This window comes from Microcebus murinus, chromosome 13 (assembly GCF_040939455.1).
Source record: "Microcebus murinus isolate Inina chromosome 13, M.murinus_Inina_mat1.0, whole genome shotgun sequence".
Classification (NCBI taxonomy): domain Eukaryota; kingdom Metazoa; phylum Chordata; class Mammalia; order Primates; family Cheirogaleidae; genus Microcebus; species Microcebus murinus.
In genome coordinates, this window is record NC_134116.1 from 57,278,382 (window position 1) to 57,300,365 (window position 21,984).

Here is a 21,984-nt window from a genome sequence, read left to right on the forward strand (position 1 = left end):
TCTGCATGGCAACACCAGTTGACAACTCCCGTGTGTGGCATTTCCACGAGAGCTCTCATTTCATTCTCAGAGCAGCCCCGCAGGGCAGGCACGGGAGGAAAGGAAGGCTCGGTCACAGCAGTGGCAAGTGGCCTCGCCCCACCCCCAGGCTCACCCTGGTTAGTGTTTGGGGTTAGGGGTTAGGCACAAGCTCTTTCTTTCACACAAGCGGCTTCCACGGAAAGATCTGGGCCAGTTGATCTCCTGCCACTCAAGGCTCAGAGGTTGTCCTCCCTGGGACTTTGATCAGACAGAAATCTCACAGACTTTGCCCCTTGTCAATGAAACCCAGTGTTTTCACTCATATCCAGCCAATGCCTGACAATCTGAGAAGCGACCAGGGTCAATGTCTCTGCAGTTAACTTGTGACTTCCAGAGAAGGGGCTGAGGAGTAAAGCACCAGCCACTGTTTGTGGCTTCCCAGGCTGGGCCCAGGGGATATATGGAAAGGAGAAAAAACAAATTTACCTGGAGAAATGCAGAGAAACAGCTTCATCAGGAACTGAGCAATTACAGACAGCTAATGTGGCCGCCACCTAGCTTGGTCCTCAAGACGGCCAAGGGTATTGCGGATGGGATGAAGGCCAGTTGGAACCATGGCTGCCCTGTTAGCCGTCTCAGCACCCTCGGTATCTCCTGCTCAGCACCCATTTCATCCTCTGCTTCCGCCTTGACCAGGTTAGCACGCCCTGGCTCTTCCAGTAGACCACGAGCTGTCGGAAGGCGCAGGGGCACGTGGCAGATGGAGGCTTGGCTGAACTGAGCTGAAAGGAGTTCACGTTAGAAGCAGCTGAGAGACACTTCTTGGGCACAAACCGTCATCATAAAGTCCTGCAGTTGGAATATAAAATTAATAGCTCCCTCTTTTTATTTTATTTTATTTTTTTTGAGACAGAGTCTCACTCTGTTGCCTGGGCTAGAGTGCTGTGGCATCAGCCTAGCTCACAGCAACCTCAGACTCCTGGGCTCAAGCAATCCTTCCGCCTCAGCCTCCCAGACTGCTAGGATTACAGGAGTGAGCCACCGCCCCTGGCCTAGCTCCCTGTTTTTAAACCAGCCTGAAATAATGGGAATAAAAGTGGACCATGAACGAGGAGAACTGATTCAATCCCGGACTCTGCTGCTTTTCTAGCGGGGTGATTAGGGGCAAGTTATTTAACCCACTCCAGCTTGAGTTTTGGGCATAACATTTGTGTCCTAATTAATCTGAGTTTTATTCAGAGAAATGAATGAGATCACAAAGGTGAAAACACATTTGTAAATGGGAAATATAAAGAAGATAGTTTTTTGTGCTATTGAAAAAATATAATGAGTACTCCAGTTATCATAGCAGGCCTAGAGTTTTGTCTTGTTTTTGATGTAGTCTTATAGACGGACACATATACACACTCACACACCCCTTTGTAACCAATACTCAAATCAAGATGGAGAATATTAGCAGCCCTGGAGGATCATGTTAGGACCCTTCATAGTCAATATCCCCCAAAGGTAACTCTAGATTGGATTTTCCTATTCTCCAGTCTTGGGATTTTACCCAAAGAGTCTTCTTTGTTTGGTTTCTCTCTGATGCTCCAGCTCCTCCGCCCCTACCTTGCAGTTCTGTGATGCCTACTGGGATCTCCCGCCCAGGAAAAGTTACACCATGAGATGACAGATGCAAGGCCAGCCTCAGGGTCCACAGACCTCGGAGTGAGCGCAAACTGGAAGCCCCTTCTCACCTCCCAGGCTGGATGCGTGTGTATGCCTTTGACACCTCATTTCCATAACTTAGCATCATGTTCCTATCCATTCCACATCCCTTGGTCCCTGGCACATAGTAGGTGCTTGTGAAACCCGACTGAGTTGTAGAGTTTTGTATAGGACAGATTATCAAATTTGGGAGGTACTAAATCCATTACCTGAATCATCAATCAGTAAAGAATTCATCTCTAGGAAACTGGTCTTTTCAGCACCAAAACCTGGAGCAAGTTTCTGAGGTTCTTGCAAACTGATTTTGGAAACTAATTTGCAAGACATCACCCTCTGCTTCAGTGGGAGACATCCTGAGTGAATAGCTTTCCGATATGTGCAAGTATTTATCAATATTTTTAAAGAAAAGCAACCAAACATCAGGGAGCCCCAAAGCCACCAGCCAATGTTACATAACTTGGATTGTCAGAGTGGCATCGGCTGCTGTGACAGGAGTGGCAAGAACCTTGGAAACTTGCTCCATGTTTTGGTGCTGCAAAGACAAACTCCCTGGAGGCGAATCCCTGAGCCAGCAGCAAGACCAACTGAGCAAGTCCTTAACTGTGCTAAACTGGCTTAGAAGTAGGCCTGGCACTTCTTATGTTTTGCTTGCTCAGCTCAGCAGATGGGGTTTTCCAGGGAAAGCTGCTAAGCTGTTTCCGTGCCTTCTCCATTTTTTTCCATCCTTTGACCCAGTGTTAACTCACCTGGAGATTTTTTTTTCCCCACCTGCCCATCACCAGCTCAGCTCAACCCCATTCACAATGAAGTGGAGCCATCACCAAATCCATTACCATGTCCCCTGGCCTCTACCTCCCTGTCATCTGTTGGGTCCATGCCTTTTTTCCATCCCGGCCACCAGTGCCTTAGTTCAGCTCCTTGTTACATCTCACTGGGATCAGCGAGAGTCTTGGTTCTCTTCACTCTTCAATCCACTGTTGACATTACCCCAAGTGTGACATCTGACCACGTCATCATCACCTGCTTAAAACCCTTCTATGCTTCCCCACTAGCGTAAAGATAGATTTTTAAATATCAGCTTCATTATAATGCAGAGAGCTCACCCTTTAAAAGTGTGCAATTCTGCAGTCTTTAGCATAGCCACAGTGTTGTGCAATGTCACCACTATCTAATTCCAGAACATTTTCATCACCCCCCCAAAATTAACCCTGTACCCAAAGCACTCACTCCCAACTTCTCCTTCCTCCCAACCCCGGGCAACCACTAATCTACTTCTTCCTCTGTGGATTTGTCTATTCTGCAAATTTCATATAAATGCAGCCTTTTGTGTCTGGTTTCTTTCATTGAGCATAATGTTTTTAAGGTTTGTCTATGTTGTAACATGTGTCAGTACTTCATTCCTTTTTATGGCTTAATAATATTTCATTGTATAGATATGCCACATTTTGTTTATCCATTCATTAGTCGATGAACATTTTGATTGTTTCTACTTCTTGGCAATTATGAATAGTGCTGCTATAAACATTTGTGTACAGGTTATGTGTGGGCACATATTTTAATTTGTTTTGGGTAACCACCTAGGAGTGGAATTTCTGGGTCACATGGTGTTTAAGGTTTGGTTTCAACTCCTTACCATGAAGCCAGGGCCCTGCCCATTTGAAACCTACACTTGGGTTCCTGCCACTCTCCTGCCGGGGCAGACAACCGCAACTCTCAGAACACACCACACCCGGATGCTTCCTGCCATCCACCCGCTGGGCATGGCCTGCTTCTCTCTCCCCTCTGCAAGTGGATAACTCCTTCAGAGCTCAGTTCAGGCCTCACCACCAACCGGGGAGTCTCCAACAAAGAAAGCAAAATCCCTGCTGTTACAGAGCTCATGTTAGAGTTGGGGGAAATAGGTAAAAAGAAATAAAACTATATATGAATAGTTTTATTCATGTCCCTGTACTATTTCCCAAAAATGTATGCTTCCCTTTCCACGGTGTGGAATTATTGCTGTCCCAGCAGGAATAAGGATTATATTTTCCAGCCTTCTTTCTATCCAGATGTGGCCATGTGACAAATTCTTGTTAGCTGGATGGGATTAGAAGAGATGCGTGTCATTTCTGGGGAGGGACTTTTAAGAAGTGGATGAGTTTTCTCCATGATCTTTCTTCCCCTCTGCAGTTTGGGTGCAGGGGACTTTGAGGCCACACGCATGGCCGGTCCATGAGATGGAAGGAGCCTGGAGGCCTGAATCACCACGTGGACGAGAGCCACACACTCACTGGGAGCACCACACTAAGGCTGAGAGAGGACTGAGAAACTAACTTCCGTTGTCTTAGGCCACTGAAATGCTGGGTTCATTTCATAAAGTAGTTAGTGCTTCCCTAAGACAATGGAAAGTGAGAGGATTTCCCCATCAGCTACAATCAGACAGAATTCATATTTTCCAGAAACCATTGGATGTGCACTGATATTTGCTTCTGCTTTGGTGCCTTGTATGTAAAGATCCTCTAAGCTAAGTCCTGAGAATGTTTCCATCCATCAGAAGTTTTCCCCAAAGCACCCTTAGCAGAGCTGGCCAACTGAGAGGGAACGTGGATTATTGGGGAGGGTAAGGGAGGGGAGGCTGTATTTGGCTTTTATACTAATGATTCTCCCCCCATCTCTTCCCAAGTGTCCTCACCTAAACACATACAATGTTCTTGTCCAGCTGTTTCAAGGCAGAAGCACGTTTTCTATTCCAGAGTTCTGGAAATGAACTCTCCAACACTGTCTGGCAGAGACCTCGGCAAATGGAAGCATAACCTGCCCCCTGGGCCCCAGTTCCCCCCTCGAAGCCCATCTCTGCACGTTGCACAGGCTCAGCTTCCTGAGCCTGAAAACCAATGAAGATTCCATGTGGAGACACGGGAGAGGGTTCCATCTCGCCTCCAAGAACAAAGCTTCCCAACTCTCGCTTTGATTGGCTCTGCTCTTTGCCCAAATTCTCTGTTTATAGCAGATTTCCTAGGCCCTCCTCTTCCTCCCCTCCTCCCTCACCGTCTGCTCATCTCTGCCTCGCACCTCTTCAGAAGGCCCTCCCGCCTCCCCCAGTGTAGGATCCTCGCTTCTGGGTCTCTCATTTTTCTTATAGGAAGCAATTGTGTTTCCCATTTTACCCCCTTTGTCCTAGTAACACAAATGACCTTTCTCTGGACCGGCCCTCCTTAAGCAAAGTAGAACAGGAGGGTTATAAATAACCAGAAGGTTGTTATCCTAGTGGGAACTAAAACAAAAAATGCCTATTTTCTTCCTTTCTGTCTTTTATATGCCCCAAACATCTGCCAAACAGTATAAACTCCACATATCCTTATTGAATGGAATTGAATCGAGGGTGCTTGGAAACATACTGAATTTGCCAAAAGAAGGCACAATTTATTTTGAAAGTAGAGAGTTGTGATGGCAACCAGTACCTTGACCAGTCACAGGAAAGGGTTTAAGACGACGCACCCAATGATGCAGGAGGAAAAAGCTGCTTTGCGCCATGTGGCGGCATCTGACAGATACAACAGGTGCTCCTGGCTCGGCGCTGGGGGACTGTTGCTTCACGTCTCAGTTCACTGGCCACAGACACCTGCCGTTTTGCATGTTCTTGCTCAGACCACAAAAATCCCCATCGTTATGTTTGAGTACCCTGGAGTGGTTAACTCCACACTGACCCCAGCACTTTCCTTCCATCTCCAAGGTGGGACCAGTCTTTTCAGTGTTTTGAGTTCTGTAGACATGAGACGTGTGATGCAGGGTTCCTGCTCCTCAGCGTTTGCAGGGATTGGGCAGCTTCCAGCTGCAGATGTGTAGTTTCCCCAGCAAATTATTATAGCTACACTTCGTTGAGCTTCACTATGTGGCAGTAATAAAGTGCCTAAGCACGTTCATACTTTATCTCGCAATAGCCACACAACAGTCCTATGAGGTAGCTACTATCCTCGCCCGAATTTTGCCCAGGAGGAACCTGAGGGGTTAAGCAATTTGCTTAAGGTCACATGGTAAGGAAGAAGCAGGAGACAGGTTTCCATCCAGGTCTGTCGGAGTCTGAGGACCCAAACTCTTAGCCACCGTGTTTCACAGCAGAAGGTGGAACTCCTGACTGTTATGAGTGACATAAGAGTAAAGCTAGAATGTAAATCTTTTTTTTTTTTTCTTTTTTTGAGACAGAGTCTCGCTTTATTACCCAGACTAGAGTGAGTGCTGTGTCATCAGCCTAGCTCACAGCAACCTCAAACTCCTGGGCTCAAGCAGTCCTGCTGCCTCAGCCTCCCGAGTAGCTGGGACTACAGGCATGCGCCACCATGCCCGGCTAATTTTTTCTATATGTATTAGTTGGCCAATTAATTTCTTTCTATTTATAGTAGAGACGGGTCTCGCTCTTGCTCATGCTGGTTTCAAACTCCTGACCTTGAGCAATCCGCCCGCCTAGCCCTCCCAGAGTGCTAGGGTTATAGGTGTGGGCCACCGCGCCCGGCCTAGAATGTAAATCTTTACTGTGGTGCATCTCTGGGCCCCCAGCTCTGTGGCTGAAGGTTCAGGTCTGCTTGGCAGGTGGCTTGGGGAGAATGAGGGGGAGGAGGAGTTGTTTGTGGTTTTCAGGCTGCATTTAGCATGTTCTAAGGCCACGGATGAATGCTCTTTTTCATGTTTCAGATGAATGGTGGTCCCCTCAGTGATGACAGAATCCCCCAATCTCCCATTTAGAAGGAACCTAAAAGCATGTAGCTCAGACTTCCACCTCCAGGAAAAGTTGGACAAATGACCCTCTGGACCTGTTTCCTCATCACTACAACGGGGCGTGGGGGTGCAGGGCAGATGGGTGGCCTGAGGGTTTAGGGCCTGGCTTAGGAGGCCACAAGTCTTCAGCCTCTGGTATTCCTGGGATAGAGAAAGCCAAGGATTCCCTTTTCTCTCCAGGACGATGTCCTTTGCCTGCTGACCCATCCAGGCTGGGTCTCTGTCTCCACTCTCTCCTCTGGGACAGATGAGTAGGAAAGTGCTGGAGGACTAAGTGTTGGGGTTTTGGGGTTCAGGTTTCAACAGAGGTGTTGAGAAAGTAACCAGGAATAAAAGCTATTCATGATTAGATGTTGGTTGAGGAATCCACTCTTGGTAAATTAATTTTTATCTTCCATGTTTGCATTTTATTTGTTTTACCTTCTTTACTGGTTGTGGTAGGTGGATTTATTGGCTTGGATTTTTCACCCTTCCCTGTGTGCACACTGTCCTCCATGTTACTTTGCAGTTGGTCCCACTGGAGCTGGAGCTTACTTACTTGTTCCTCACCTCTGGGTTTGCCACATGACTTCTTTTGGTCCGTGGGCTGTAAAACTGGACTTGATATATCTTTGCATGGTTGGGCTTACTTTTTCAGGCATTTGTCATCATCATGAAAAGAACGTCCAAATCTAGCTTACTGGCTTGAGGAGGATAAGAGACGCGTGGAGAAAGTCTGATCCCAATTTGCAGCTTAGAGTGGCCAGCCAGGCCCAGCCTGAATCAGATCGCCTCCAGCCAGTAAACAAAGGCATGAGCAAAACATCGTGTTACCGTGTTATCGTGTGCTGCTGAGATTTGATGGTTGTTTGTCATGTTGCAACGGCTACTGATAAATTAGTGTAAGTTTCTTTTGATGCACTCCAATGTTCTCTTTGCTGAATGCATAAGTAAAAAAAATTTCCCAAACCTTGACTAGGATATCTGCTGGCGTCTAGATGCTCCCAAGTCCAGGAGGCCATCTCCAAGTCCTGGGTAGGGACGCAGCGGGTCTAGAAAGGAAGAAGGACTGGGGAGATGCTAATCATTCTGGAATAAGAATCTGTTATTACACCTTGAATAAATAGTTTGTTGTAAAATGAATGACTCCATTCTATACTCAGGTTAAAGCTGTAGAGTGTTCGACTCTGATGAAGTAAATTGAGACTGCTTGGGAGGGAATTTTTGGATGTGCCTGGGGTTTGCACAATCTGAAATGTGGGACAGGGACAACTCCTATAAACCACAGACTGGAAAGAATCGAGCACATTCTTCTGCTTCCAGGAAGGATTATATTTTTAAAAACAGTATTTATGTTCTATGACAGAAATGCATACACATTTTGGAAGGTACAGAAAATAATAAAGAAAATAGAAATCATCTATAATCCAGCAACCCAACAATAATTACAATTGGCAATTGTAATCAAATTAAAATTTTCCCTGAGTTTTCTTAACGCATTTTATCCTGTCTTTTAAAAGAAATACATAGCATTATATCTTAAGAATTCTTTCATGTTGTTAAAGACTCTTTGTAAACGGTTTCAACGCATGCTACTATTTTGTAGATGGTTGTCCTGTTATTTATGTCACCAGTCTCCTAATGTTAGGAATTTAGTTGTTTCCAATTGTTCACAAGTACAAACAATACTTAAATATTTTTGCGCACAACAACTTCTTGTTAGTATTTATTACCTTCTTAGAATAGATTTCTAGACACGTAAAATGAATATTCTTAAGACTCAGGATATAATTTCTGAAGCTAATTAAGCCAATTTACACTCTTACTCTTATGTGCGACAGTTTCTGTTTCAATTCTCCTTGTTCTTTGAAGATACTTTTTAAATCTTTGCTGTTAGAATGAATTTTTTTTTAAAATGGCATTTTATCTTAATTTGTGTTTCTTTGAACTGTGTGTCTACCCCACGCTGCTCTGGGGTGGCTGCTGGGGGTGGTTTCACTCAACCCCATGGCTAGTGACCTCAAGTGCGCCCTTGGCTTTGCCTGGCAATCGGACTGCATTTTCCACTTGCCCAAACTGCTATTTCGCACTTTCTCCTCTTTCCTCCAACCTCCTTTCCCCTCCTCACTCTCCACGGATGGACGACTTTGCTCCATATTTCATTGAGAAAATCCAGGCAAACAGAACTTCCACAAGTTCCCTCCACCATCCTGCTTGAAGGCCGTCTCCTCTGCCCCCCACCCTCCTTCCTGCGGCTAGACCGTCTCTGCTGCTTCTCTGTATCTCAGTATCTTAGGGTTGGAGGTGCTGAGGTTCAGGCCAAGGCTTAGTGCATCTCCTCTCTTTACCACATTCATTCCTTTCTGATCAACTTAGTCTCATGACTGTAAATGCCATCTATATGCTGATGACTCTGATTATATCCTCTTCCTGAACTCCGGATCCACGCACCTAACTGCCTGCTTGCCACCCTTTGCCACAGGGTCACAAAATTAACACGTCCAAACAAACTCCTGATTCCATCCCTACCCCAAGCATGCAGTCTTCCTCTGGCAAGCTCCCTCCTTCCACTTGTTAAGTCCAAAAACGTTGGCGTCAGCTTTGGTTCTTCTCTTTCTTTCATACTCCCGATGCAATCTGTCAAGGATCCTATTGGCTCTACCTTCAAAATAATCTGGGTCCACCTCTCTTTGCCTCCAGCACAGCTCGCTGGGCCAATCCGCCATTGTTTCCCTCCTGGATTACTGCAAAGCCTCCTAGCTAATCTCCATGCATTCAGCCTTTCTCACGCCTTCTCTGATCACGCTCTCCCACAGCTTCCCATCCATCCTGCACAGAGCAAGGCTGAGGTCCTTGCATGCTCCAGCCCCACTAGTCTCTGGCCTCATCTCCTCCCGCTGCCCCCTTGCTCAGTGGGCTCAGCCACGTGGATCCTTGCTGCTGCCCAATGCATGCAACAGGCGCCCGGGTCAGGGCCTTTGCGCTCACTGTTCCCTTCCCTGGGTGTCCTTCCCCGGCTGTCTCATCGCCTTCAGCCTCCTTTCCCTCAGATGTGGGCCTGTCTTGGGTCCTGCCCCAGAGAGGGCCACCTTGGAGAGAGGCCTTGGCAGAAAGGAACAAACAACCAACCAGGTGACAGATGCACATGTCAAGGAGACTGCAAGAGAGCGCCCCACTGACTGGGGGTATCTGCTAAGAATCCATGCTTGCCCACCCACGAGAGAATGGCCCGGCTTTTAACACCTTCTCATCCCAGAGAGAGCAAAGCCACCTCGGACATACAATACCTGGCGAGGGGGAACCTTCCTTCCTCTCCCGTTCCTCTCCTCCTCCCTCTTCCCATACCCGGGAGGCATCAGAACTGACAGTCCTGCACGGCGAGGGAGGAGTGAGAGGACATCTCCTTCCTATACTCCAGCCTTTCTGCCCATAACAAGGCCGAGTGTTAGGTAGGACTCATATCTGTAGGTGGTGGGGGTCGGCCAGGGGGGTGGCTCCTAGGGGCGGAGAAACTGGGGTCCAATCAGGAGCAGGAACGGCAGAAAAGAGCATAGTTAACGGAAAACCAGGAATCTGAGGTCCTGAGGTTTACGCAGCAGCTGTGGAGTGGAAGTGGGTCAGAACACCTGATAATCATCTGGTAACATCCACGCCTCCTGTAAGCCTTGCCCCCGCCCCGGGCCAACAAAAGGAAACCAGCTGGGCGTCCTTGACATCTCTCTCCACTCTCAGGGACTGACCTGTTCCTCTCCCTGGCACATACTTTCATTTTGTATAGTTTTTTTTTTTTTCTTTTCTGTAATAAACTGTGTGGGATTGCTTTGTATTTGCGATCACGCTGTCATCGGCTCAACTCGGTACGAGCACCCACTGGTGACACTGGGAGCTGAAGACCAGGGAACACCAGGACAGACCTAACGTGAGCTGGGGGAGGGGAGAGGGCTGTAGCTGGGATTTTAAATGAAGTTGGTTCTTTGACTGTTACAAGGTACTGGACATTCTATTAATAATCTTTCACCGGAGGGGCTTATGTCACCCAGCAGTGGACAGAGCAGTCCTGAGGCCTGCTTGAGTTTTCAGCCAGGGTGGGAGAAGAACTAAACCAACAGGATGGTAGTAAAGGGAGGCTGGTTTACAATTCCGTGTCGTGAGGATTGCGCACTCTGTGTACGTGTATAAAACATAAGGCGCATGATAATTCCATCCACAAAAGTCATTCACCTTCCTTGTCTCTGCTAGGGGTTGATTTTTCAGTCTCAGCCCAAATAATCAGCTTGTATGCACTTATATGTTAAAAGAAAAAAAACCAGCAATCCAGTTAAAGGTGAGTTTTAAATTTTCTTTGCTTTATGTTTTGGCTTCTAAGGTAGAGTCAAGAGTCGTCTAGAAGCTCCTAGCTGGGGTAAAAAAAATTTCTGTGAGTAGACCCGGGGAAGAAGGAAGGACCAGGAAGAAACAAGGGAAAGACAAGTGAGGAAACAGAACGAGAACTGAGAAACTAGACACAAAACGTTGTCTTTTTCATGGAATTGCAAAATGCCACTAATATTGCCACAGGGCACCCCATTTAGAACGTATATTTTATTGAGATTTAATCTATGCATATCTATTATTTAGTTATTTATTAATTTTATTTAGATTTATATTCCTGGGGGAAAGATGGCAGGTGTTAGGCTGAGGTCTGGGTAGGTGACGGTCCTCTTAACAGCTATGACTCTGGGAAAGGTCCCTTCCTGTGAAATTTAAGAGGATTTTTGATGAGGGAAGAGAAGGAACCATTAGAAGGTTTAAGGACCTCCAGAGAAGGCAATTTTACACGTGCAATAGGTACACCTGGGTGAGACATCTTCTCTGCATCATGTATCTGCAAAGCAGGGGTGACATGGCTTCAGTGGCTGCGTGACATTTCCCCCACCCCCCAACTTTGTAGACTTGGAACTTAATTAGGAAATTGAGCTTCTGGAAGAATTTGGCCTCCTTCTATTTATTCTTAAAATCCACCAGTCAATTAAAAAACCTCATTTGAACTTCCACTTCCTGCCAAGATGGAATAAGAGGGACGGAATTGCCCTCCTGCAGGCCTGTCTTAAGGGATAAGAAAAACCAAACAGGGAGGCCGAGGCGGGCGGATTGCTTGAGGTCAGGAGTTTAAAACCAGCCTGAGCAAGAGCGAGACCCCATCTCCACTATAAATAGAAAGAAATTAATTGGCCAACTAATATACATAGAAAAAATTAGCCAGGCATGGTGGCACATGCCTGTAGTCCCAGCTACTCGGAAGGCTGAGGCAGCAGGATTGCTTGAGCCCAGGAGTTTGAGGTTGCTGTGAGCCAGGCTGATGCCACGGCACTCATTCTAGCCTGGGCAACAAAGCAAGGCTCTGTCTCAAAACAAAAAACCAAAAAAATGAAAAACCAAACAGTTTTTTCTGCTCTGACACACCACTCAGCATAATGCTTCTGACACCAGATTCTCCAGTGGACACCAGCTGGGTGTCCTATAATTCAATCTGACACTATATTCAGATAGTTGAAGGCTCGGTCCCACCAGATGCCCCCTCCCCCGCCCCGGACTTCAGATGCCAATTGCAAGTCTCAAGTTATAACCTGTACTTTCCACCAGTGGGCTAAGTACACCATCTCCTCCTTGAGTTGGATTAATTTGCTAGAGTGGCTCACAAAACTCAGAGAAACACTTTCCTGACATTCACTCATTTATTAGAAAGGATATTACACAGGATACAGATGAACAGCCAGATGGAAGGGATGCATAGGGCAAGACACAGGGAAGGAGGGCAGAGCTTCCATGCCCTCTCAGGGCATGCCAACTTCCAGGAAACCCCTTGTATTCAGCTATCTGGAAGTTCATACGAAGCCTTGTCATTTTGTGTTCTTATGGAGGCTTCGTTATGTAGGCATGGTTGACTGCATCATTGGCTATTGGTGATCAACTCAGCCTTCAGCCCCTCTTCCCTCCCTGGAGATTTGGGCGGGGGACCTGAAAGTCCCAAGCCTGTAATCATGTCTTGGTCTTTCCGGTGACCAGCCCCATCCTGGAGCTATCCACAGGAGACCGAGAGGAGAGAAAGCTGAACAGAGAGAACTCTGGAAGTCTGCACAGGGGTCCCTTGAGTATTAAGGTGAGTACTGATCACTGAGTACTGAAGCATATACGTGAAGAAGAAACTAGCCAAAATGGGTAAAGAACAACCTGGAAAGACTCGAGGGAGGGTCTTTCCAATAAATGGTCCCGGAACAATTGGGTATCCATGTATACAAAGAATAGACCTGAATGTAACTACAAAACTTTAGAAGAAAACAAAGAATCTTTGTGATCTTGGGTTAGGCAAATATTTCTTAGATAAAACACTAAAACCAAGATTCTTAAAAGAAAAATATGGGTAATTTAGACTTCATCAAATTTAAAAACTTCTACTCTTTGAAAGACACTGCTAAGAAAGATTTGTGCACAAATGTTCACACCAGCTTAATAGGTAATGATAAAAAACTGGCTACAGGCCAGTGTCCTTTTCATCTACATCCTCACCAACATGTGTTATTGTCTTTTTTAATTTTAGCCATCCTAGTGGGTATACAGTGGTATCTTATTTCCCTGATCACTAATAATGTGAAACATATTTTTATGTGTTTATTGCCCATTTATCTATCTTCTTTGGAGAAATGTCTTTTCAAATCCTTTGCCCATTTTTAAATTGGGTTGTAATCATATTTTTTGAGATATAAAAGTTTTTTTTACATTCTAGATACAAGCGCCTTTATAAGAAATATGATTTGAAAATATTTTCTCCCATTCTGAGAGTTGTCTTCCACTTTCTTGATACTGTCTTTTGAAGCACAAAGTTTTTGATTTTGATGAAGTCCAATTTATCTGTTTTGTTTTTTTTTTCTGTTTCTTTTGCTTTTGGTGTCATATCTAAGAAACTATTGCCTAATCCAAGATCATGAAGATTTGCATATATGTGTTCTTCTAAGAGTTTTATGGTTATAGTTCTTACATGTAAGTCTTTGATATATTTTGAGTTAATTTTTGCATATAGTATTAGGTAGAGGAGGTATGTTCTTTTTCTTGATTATGGTGAGTTTCACTGGTGTATATACATGCTAAAACTTAGCAAATTATACACCTAAATATGTGTCATTTATTGTATGTCAATTATATCTCAATAAATGTTTTTAAAAGAGTTATGTTTAATGATATAACAATAATACATATTTATAATAGAAATTTCTTAAAAATAGAAAAATAGAAATAAAATCACCAATAGCCCTATATTGACTGTTAGAACTTTGCTGATTTCCATTTTGTTTCAGTCTTTTGTTACCTTTATTTTTTTATTTTTTTTTATTTTTTTTTTTTTTTTGAGACAGAGTCTCGCTTGTTGCCCAGACTAGAGTGAGTGCCATGGCGTCAGCCTAGCTCACAGCAACCTCAAACTCTTGGGCTCAAGTAATCCTTCTGCCTCAGCCTCCCGGGTAGCTGGGACTACAGGCATGTGCCACCATGCCCGGCTAATTTTTTTATATATATATTAGTTGGCCAATTAATTTCTTTCTATTGATAGTAGAGACGGGGTCTCGCTCTTGCTCAGGCTGGTTTCGAACTCCGGACCTCGAGCAATCCGCCCTCCTCGGCCTCCCAGAGTGCTAGGATTACAGGCGTGAGCCACCGCGCCCAGCCTGTTACCTTTATTTTTAAAATCTTAATCACATTTTAATATTTTTCAAGAATACTAAGAATATTCATAACATCAAATAAATAATGAATATTTTATAATTTAACATTTATTTAACATTTAGTTAACATAAAATTAAAATTTAGTGTAAAATACTCCATTAAAAATTAAAAAATTAAAATTGAAATGAAATAAGATCCCATATTTCATAGGTCGTAGAATAGGAAGGGACTAGGGTCTTAGAGAATCCCAGCTGGGAAGAGACTTAGTATCCTTAGATTCCTTGTATTATTTAATTTTTTAACAATGTGCACATTACTTTTAAAAATATTTTGATTTCCATTGAAAAGACATCTGACCATTTTTCTGTCTAGATTCAGAAAGAGCATCTATGATTCAGACATGTTCTTACTCCTGGGTGTTCTCACAGCTGCTGTTCAAGGATGCTCTTTTGTTCTCTTGGCTTCCATTGGGGAATTTTCCTGGAGGCAAAGTAAGTGAGGGGAGCCCGCAAGCCACTCCCAGGCAGTGCATGGCCTGGCTGCCATCACCTCGTGCTGGGCACTGTGGAGTGAGGGTGAGAGGAAGTCCTCTGGGAAGTCCTCTGGACAGTCTAAAATAACTTAAATGGGCCAACTGTGCACATGCCAAGGTGGTTCCAGCCTGCCCCAGCTGGGACAGTTCTCACTGTGTGCTACTTTCACCTCCTCAAGGTCTCTCTGGGCAGCTGGTGGCTGCGGAGGAGAGGCTGGGGCTGAGCCTGGGAGCCACAGGCCACGAGATGGACAAGGACATCTTCTTGCTTTTCCCTTAAGCTCTTCACATTTTCATGTTTTATAGAAATCTATTTTCTAACAATATAACAGCAGCTGAATTTCCAACCAGAAGCAAAGAAACACATCATCTGAGAGTTGGAATTGAAATAGATTTTAGATTCGCAGTTCAGCAGACAGTAACTGTCTTAGTCTGCTCTGGTTGCTAAAACAAGGCACCAGGTGGCTGGCAAGCAAGAGCAATTTGTTTCCCACAGCTCGGGAGGCTCTGGGATCGGGGTGCCGACACAGGTTGGGTCTGGGAAGGACCCTCTTCCAGGCAGGGACCGCAATCATCACATGGCCGGCAAGAGAGCTGTCTGGGCTCCCTTTTATAGGACACTGATCCCATTGATGAGGGCTCCACCCTCACGACCCAATCTCCTCCCAAAGGCTCCACCTCCCAGTACCAGCCCCCTGAGGCTAAGGATTTCAACATATGAATTTTGAGGGAGGGCCACAAACATTCAGGCCGTAATGGTAACTGAAGGCTCCATGCCAGGCCCTGTGACTGGGGTTGGGGCCAGTGACATGGATAAGATTGACGAGGCCCTGCTCTCAGGGATCACACAGGGACTCAGGTCATGCAGCACAGGGAGGTGGCCCAGGCTTGCAGGGCCAGGGAAGGCTTCCTGGAGGAAGTGGCATCTGGGCAGGGATTCGAAGCGCAAGCAGGCATAGCTGGGAGAAGGACAGAAGGAAGAGGGTTCCAGCTCAGGACACAGCACGAAAGTGGCAGCCAGAAACCAAGACACTTACCATCTCTGTGCCTTAGGAAAGTCGATAAATGTTCCACCCTGTCGTACGCGCTGTCTTGTGTATGGGTGGGAGATCCTGCGCTTGCACTTGGGTGACTAGTTTGAGGCCACACGTGATGGCTGTGGTCTTTCTGGGGAGGTCCCCGAGGAGCAGGAGTTCTCCAGGACATGGGGCTGGGCCTTCAGCCAGTTCTGTTCATGTTGAGCTTCTCACTCCACTGCTGGCCTCGGAGGACCTGGGGACAATTTTGTCAAGGGAGATGGCAGGTTTGTTTACATACTTTGACACAGTTTGGCTGATCAGGTTTTTTAGTCTCCAGGCAATGGGGTGGGGTCTGTTACACGGAGGGACAAAAAGAGAGTGTTGGAGCCGATAGCCGGGAGCATGGCCCCGGAAAGAGACCAGACCAGCAACAGTGGAGGTGAGCATGAGTGTGCCTGGGGCTGCCCCTGACTAAATAATAATACCTAATGCTTATTGATTATTTATGTGCTACACATATATTAACTCCATAGATGAGAAGATTATTACATGGGGAAACTGAGGCGCAGAAAGGGTAAGTAGCTTGCCTAACATAGAGCTAGTTAGCAGCAGAGCCAGGATTTGAACTCAAGTTATCTGGCACTATCCTGCCTGTGACGAGGATGGAGATGACAGTGGTGTTGACCTGCACAGTGTTAATTGTGCCCCAGCTCCTACTCATGCCAGGCGTTGCTCTGAGTTCGGGAGATGCAGCAGGGAATAAGATCATCAAAGTCCTCACTCTCATGGGCTTATGTTCTAGTGGGGAGACAGATACAAAAAGAAGTAGATAAAAAATAATTTCAGAGAGTGACAAGTGCTATGAAAAAAACTAAAGCCAGGGGAATGTAACAGAGCACAAAGAGAGACGGTCCATGAATGAATGACTGTGTGAATCTTGGGGCCTGGAGGTCAGCAGGAAGCTAAGGAATTAAGACAGGCCCCTGTCATTCAAAACGTTTGTGTCCTGAGGACTCTTGCCCAGATAGCTGCTGTGAGGTCAGCCATGCCAGAAGTCACTTCATTCATGCCGTTTTTATTCCTTAGAGACCGAGCAGCCAGCCCAAAGTTGTGGCAGTCTTAATAAATAGAGGAGTGTTTTTTAAAAAATCGTTTTCCCATTTGTCCGGTGATGTCAGACTTTTAGTTTGGCCGTTCATTCTGCACGCATTTTAACATTCAATGTGTTACTACTTATACTTGCAAAGAGATCCCTCAGGAACCAAGACTCTTAATGTTTGAATTACAAGCAAGCTCCCCTCTGCTGATATCCCGAATGACTGATTCTTACGGAGGTGTTTATTCTTCTGGGATGGGCCGTGAATGGAAAGGGGAAATAGCACAGCTTTCATGCAGTTCAAAGTAAATATCAGAGAAAGGTCAGTGTCTTTGCATGCATCCTCTCTTTTCAAAGGAAACACGTGGAGCATGAAAGCACTTTGGGAGTTTTACAAGACCAGCACTATTGGCTCCTAGACTGGCCCCAGGAGCATGAAAATCTGCAGGACAGGGTTCTGACATAAGTCATGGTTAACTCTGGGCCACTGGAGGGAGAGCAGGGAATAAGGAAGGCACGGTGGCCAGGTGCAGCAGACACCTCAGTGCCTGTGAAAGTCCCCAGTGACTAGGCAGAGGGGACAGTGCACTGCAGCCTGGGACGCCAGCCCGATGCAGGGTTCTCGACACCCTTTCACTCTTCCCTGGGCCTGTCGCAGGTCACTTCCTTCTGCTCCTCCTTCCTCTTGCCCTGTCTCTGGCCACTGCCCCGTGGAGTAGGGCAGGGTAACTACAGCCCGTGGGGGTAACCAGAGCCGGGACCCTGGGATGGAAGGGAACAGGCAGGACGAAGGTAGGCAGCAGTGGCATCAGCCAAACCATGGAGTTACAGCCAGTCCCACCAGCGGACTGAGCAGGGGCTGGCAGGATGGTGGCACGGTGGCTCAGGTGATGCGTACAAATGCCCGGGCAGGGCAGCCCGTCTGGCCTTCCTGGGGAGCAGATGAGGGGCCGGCTGGTGTGGAGCAGAGTGGACAGGGCGGCTGAGACCCAGCTCGTTGGTAGACCGCTGCGTGGGCTAGGCAAAGGGTTTAATCTCTTTGGGCCTCTGTTTCCTCCTCTGTCAAAAAGGATGAGTATGTCCTTCCTCACATGATTGGGCTCATGCCTTAAATGAAGTAACCGGAGTAAAGGAGGGCTTGAGTCTTGGCGATGGTGTGCCTGGATGTGACGCCTGGCGCTCTGGCAGTCGTGCTGTGACTGAGAGAGCAGTGGGATGAGCCCAAGGGAATGATGGGTAGAACCAAGGTCCTCGGTAACTTTGCCGAGTCACCCGACCAGCCCAGCTTGGAGCCTCCTGCCTGTGGGTGTCTTGCTGTGTATAAGCCAGTGACTTGGGTTATTCTGTTACTCGAGGTCACTGAATCACCTGGTGCCAGATCTGTGACCTGGGGGACTGCACCCCTGGGGCCACTTTTAGTTCTCCCTCTTGGTCCCGTGAATCCTTACAGAGTTCTCTGCATTAGTTTCCTATTAATCTACTACAAATTTAGTGGCTTAAACTAACCCAAGTTTTTCACCATTCTGGAGGTCAGAAGTTTAAAATCAAGGTGTTGGCAAGACCGCATTCCTTCTGGAGGCTTCTGGAGAATTCTATTGCTTGCCTTTCTTAGCTTCTAGGGCCCCCAGCATTCCTTTGCCCTCTCATAAGGCCCCTTGTGATTGCGTGGGGCCCAGCCAGATAACACAGGATAATCTCTTTATCTCACAACGCTTAATTTAATCCCATTTGCAAAGTCCCTTTTACCACGTAAGATGGCACATGCATGGGTTCCAGGGAGGAGGACGTGGGCATCTCTGGGAGGGCATTATTCAGCCCGGCAACCTCCCTCACCCAAAGAGGTCCATGTGTCCCCCTCCTGGCTCATGGAGGCTGCTCGTTCCTGATGGTGTCCCCTCCAGGGCGTGACTTGTGTGGACCCCAGCCTAGCATAGCCCACCTGGCTTTTCCTACCAACCAACTGTGAGGCCTTGCCCGAGCTTGGCATCCACTCCAAGCCGGGGGGGTGGGGTGGCGGGTGGCTTATTATTTAGTCAGAGTGAGAGCAAGAGAGTGAGAGAGCAAGGGGGGGGGTCGTAGAGACAGACTAATACAGAATAAGCTTTAGCTACTGCAAAGGGAGAGAAATAGAGACTTTGTATTTTCTCAGTAGCAGGGAAGCTGAACAAGATGTTGCCAGAGGTCTACCAGATGGATGAAATGAGAGTCAGATTGTCCTTAGAAACTCGCTGCTTTTGAAGACCCTCCACAATGTCAGAGCCCCAGCAGCTCTGAGTGGATTGGGGTGTCTTGGTGTCTCTCAGGGAGTGTGAGCACTGGAGTTGGACCCCAAAACCAAGAGGCCACTGATCTGCTTCTCATCCATCCTGGACACATGTGCTGGGAGAACTCAGAATTGCAGGGTCAGTGTTTGGGAGATTACTAGCTGTTTTTCTCCTTTATGCCACATGCTGGGCTTTGGGCTGGACCAAGGGGCCCCATTTGTGAATCCCAAGTGTGTTCTCTAAAGCCCTGCAGTTCTCATACGTCACAGCGTGGGGTTGGTAAAATGGATATGGAAGAGAAATTGTTAGAGGCAGAAGCAGTGAGGACAGAGCATTCCAGGGACTTTCATCTACACCATTGACCCCAGAAAAGGACAGGGTGGGAAGATGCGCTAAGGCTGGCTCTGAACGGCCGTCCCGGATGGCCTGGACTCGCTTGTGTTGTGCTGGCCTCTGAGCACACAAAGTCCAGGCCTCATGGTGACTCCACCTTGCTCCACGTCCACACCCCGCCCTCTGCACAGCTCCCAGGGGTGGGAAGATGTCCCAGCTTTGGAGTAGACCAGCCCCACCAGGAGAAGCAGATCCTCGACCCAGCAGATGGCGGATGGAGCGACAGAAATCATGTTTGGAGAATAAGCTACGTAGAGAGCAAGGCTAGGACATCCTTTTGCTGGTCTAGATTCCATTGACGACCCCCTCTCACTCTTTGCCTTGCGAGTCCCTAGTGAACTCTGCACTTCCAAAGAGTGCGCTGCTTAGTAGCAGAAAGAGGGAGAACTAAAGTGAGGAAATGGAGGATTTGTCCACTGAGGAGTACGCAGAGCTGATGAGGACGCATCGCCAGAACTGGCAATGGTGGCCCGAGCCGGCACGTTCTGGCTGCTTGTGACCACTCTGCCACACTGGAAGTCCCTGTTGCCCTGTGAGGCCTCAGCTTTCCCAGCTGGGTTACAAAATCTAGGCTCTTACCCCACAGGAAGTTGTGGCACAGCAATGGGATAAGGCATGGGACAAAAGAGCTCCTGGGAAAAGCTGAGAATGTTGACCCAAGAGCCTGCCACTCTCGTGGGAGCGGCTTGGGCACAGTCTTTGCTGTCTGGCGCCTGCTGCCTCCCAGCCCCAGAGCCAGCTTGAGTCCCCCCGCAGACCACACGTGTAGTCCGTGTGGGGACGCCTCTCGGAGGCACCAGGATTTTCAGACATAGCTGGACATAAAGGAAGAAAACCCACAGTTGGGAGGCCCAGTGGACTGAGGAGGCCGCGCTAACGCTCGGCTTGGGTGTTTGCCGGTGTCGTGGTTAGAAAGGCATCCTGGGCTTGCCTGTTCAGTGGCTTGGGGTGTCTGTGCCAGGGGTGGTTGGGGACCCCACTGAGGATTTCCTAGATCTGCAGGGTCTGATTCATCCTGTGTCAGCCTGAGGTGATGACAGATTGGTCTGGTTTCAGGCAGAAAACAACAAACCAGTGTTTGTAAGAGACGAACCCACTAGATGCTTCGGGAAGCTTTTCAACATTGTGCACCGCCCCCCTCGCTGTGTCTTCTTTCCCACACTCTGCAGCAAAACAGCCAGAAACCCACAGGCTCCAAGGAGTCCCTGAGGAAGGGGACGGTGGTGGCGAGGGCTGGGTTCTTACAGAGCCAGGGTGCAGCGGAGAGCGGGCACACATGCACACTGTGACACTTCAGTCACCACAGTTAGAAAGGTGACCTGTTTCTTGGGCTCTGAAAAAGGGGAGGTGGCAGAATCAGGTATCAGGGCTCAGAGAGTGACCAGTGGGAGGCCATTCCGCCCACGGTGGCCACTGGCCAGGGACACTGGATACTTCATATATGCACAAGGGGCAGGTTTGAGGTAAGGTGGCCTAAAGGAGTCCCCCTCACTAGCCAAGAAAATGCAAGGTCCTTTTTTTCAGTTGGGGTTCATAATTGCAATCAAAAACAGCTGTCCCTGGCTGATGAAGCAGAGAGAGATTTTATTAACAAGACATTGGGCAGTTCACGGTGTCCCATGAACCCCAGGGCACCCACTTTGGAAGTTGCACAGCCAGGCAGAGCACCCCAACTCCTGCCACAGAGCCTGTCCAGGGAAGATGCATTTGCTCTGCTGCAGGCCCACTGCCCATCCCCCAACTCTGGGTGATACCCCAACACTGGGCGCTGGCTGGAAACAGAGCCCTGCTACCCTTAGAAACTGGACATTGTGCCACCATGATCAGCACTGTCCATCGCCTGAACACATGCTGTGCAGGGAGACCTGCACTTCTTGTAAGAGACAGAGGCCAGGCCACTTATGTCACCTACCAGCCATGGGGCTGGAGAAGCCAGTGTTTGGCGCTTTTGTTACTATAGTGAGAGGTAGGGGAGTCTCCATGGTGACCAAGTGGATGACAACTGTCCCTGAGAAGGCATGAGGTGAGAGGAACTGACTACAGGGGATCTGAGTCTGCTTCCTTGTGGAAATGGCCTCCTTTGGAAGCTAATTACTTACCAGCTCTCTCTTCTGAGGGTGGCAGACATGGTGTTCACACTTAAGGTCAGTCGTCTGTTCCTGAATATCAGCTGTTCTATGTACTAATGCTAACCAGGAAAAAATTCCTGTTATTTTATTTTCTCCAGCTTTATTGAAGTTTCATTATATACACATTATATATATTCAATATATAAAACTGAATATATCCAATAAAAATTATATAGGTGTATAATTCAATGATTTGATCTATATATACATTGTGAAATGATTATGGCAATCAAATTAGTTAACACTCAGTTACCATTTGTGTGTGTGTGTGTGTGTGTGTGTGTACGATAAAGGACACTTAAGAGCTACTCTCAGTAAATTTCAAGTAAATACTACAGTATTATTAACTCTAGTCACCACACTGTATGTTAGGATCCAATGTTCCTGTTAGTATAAG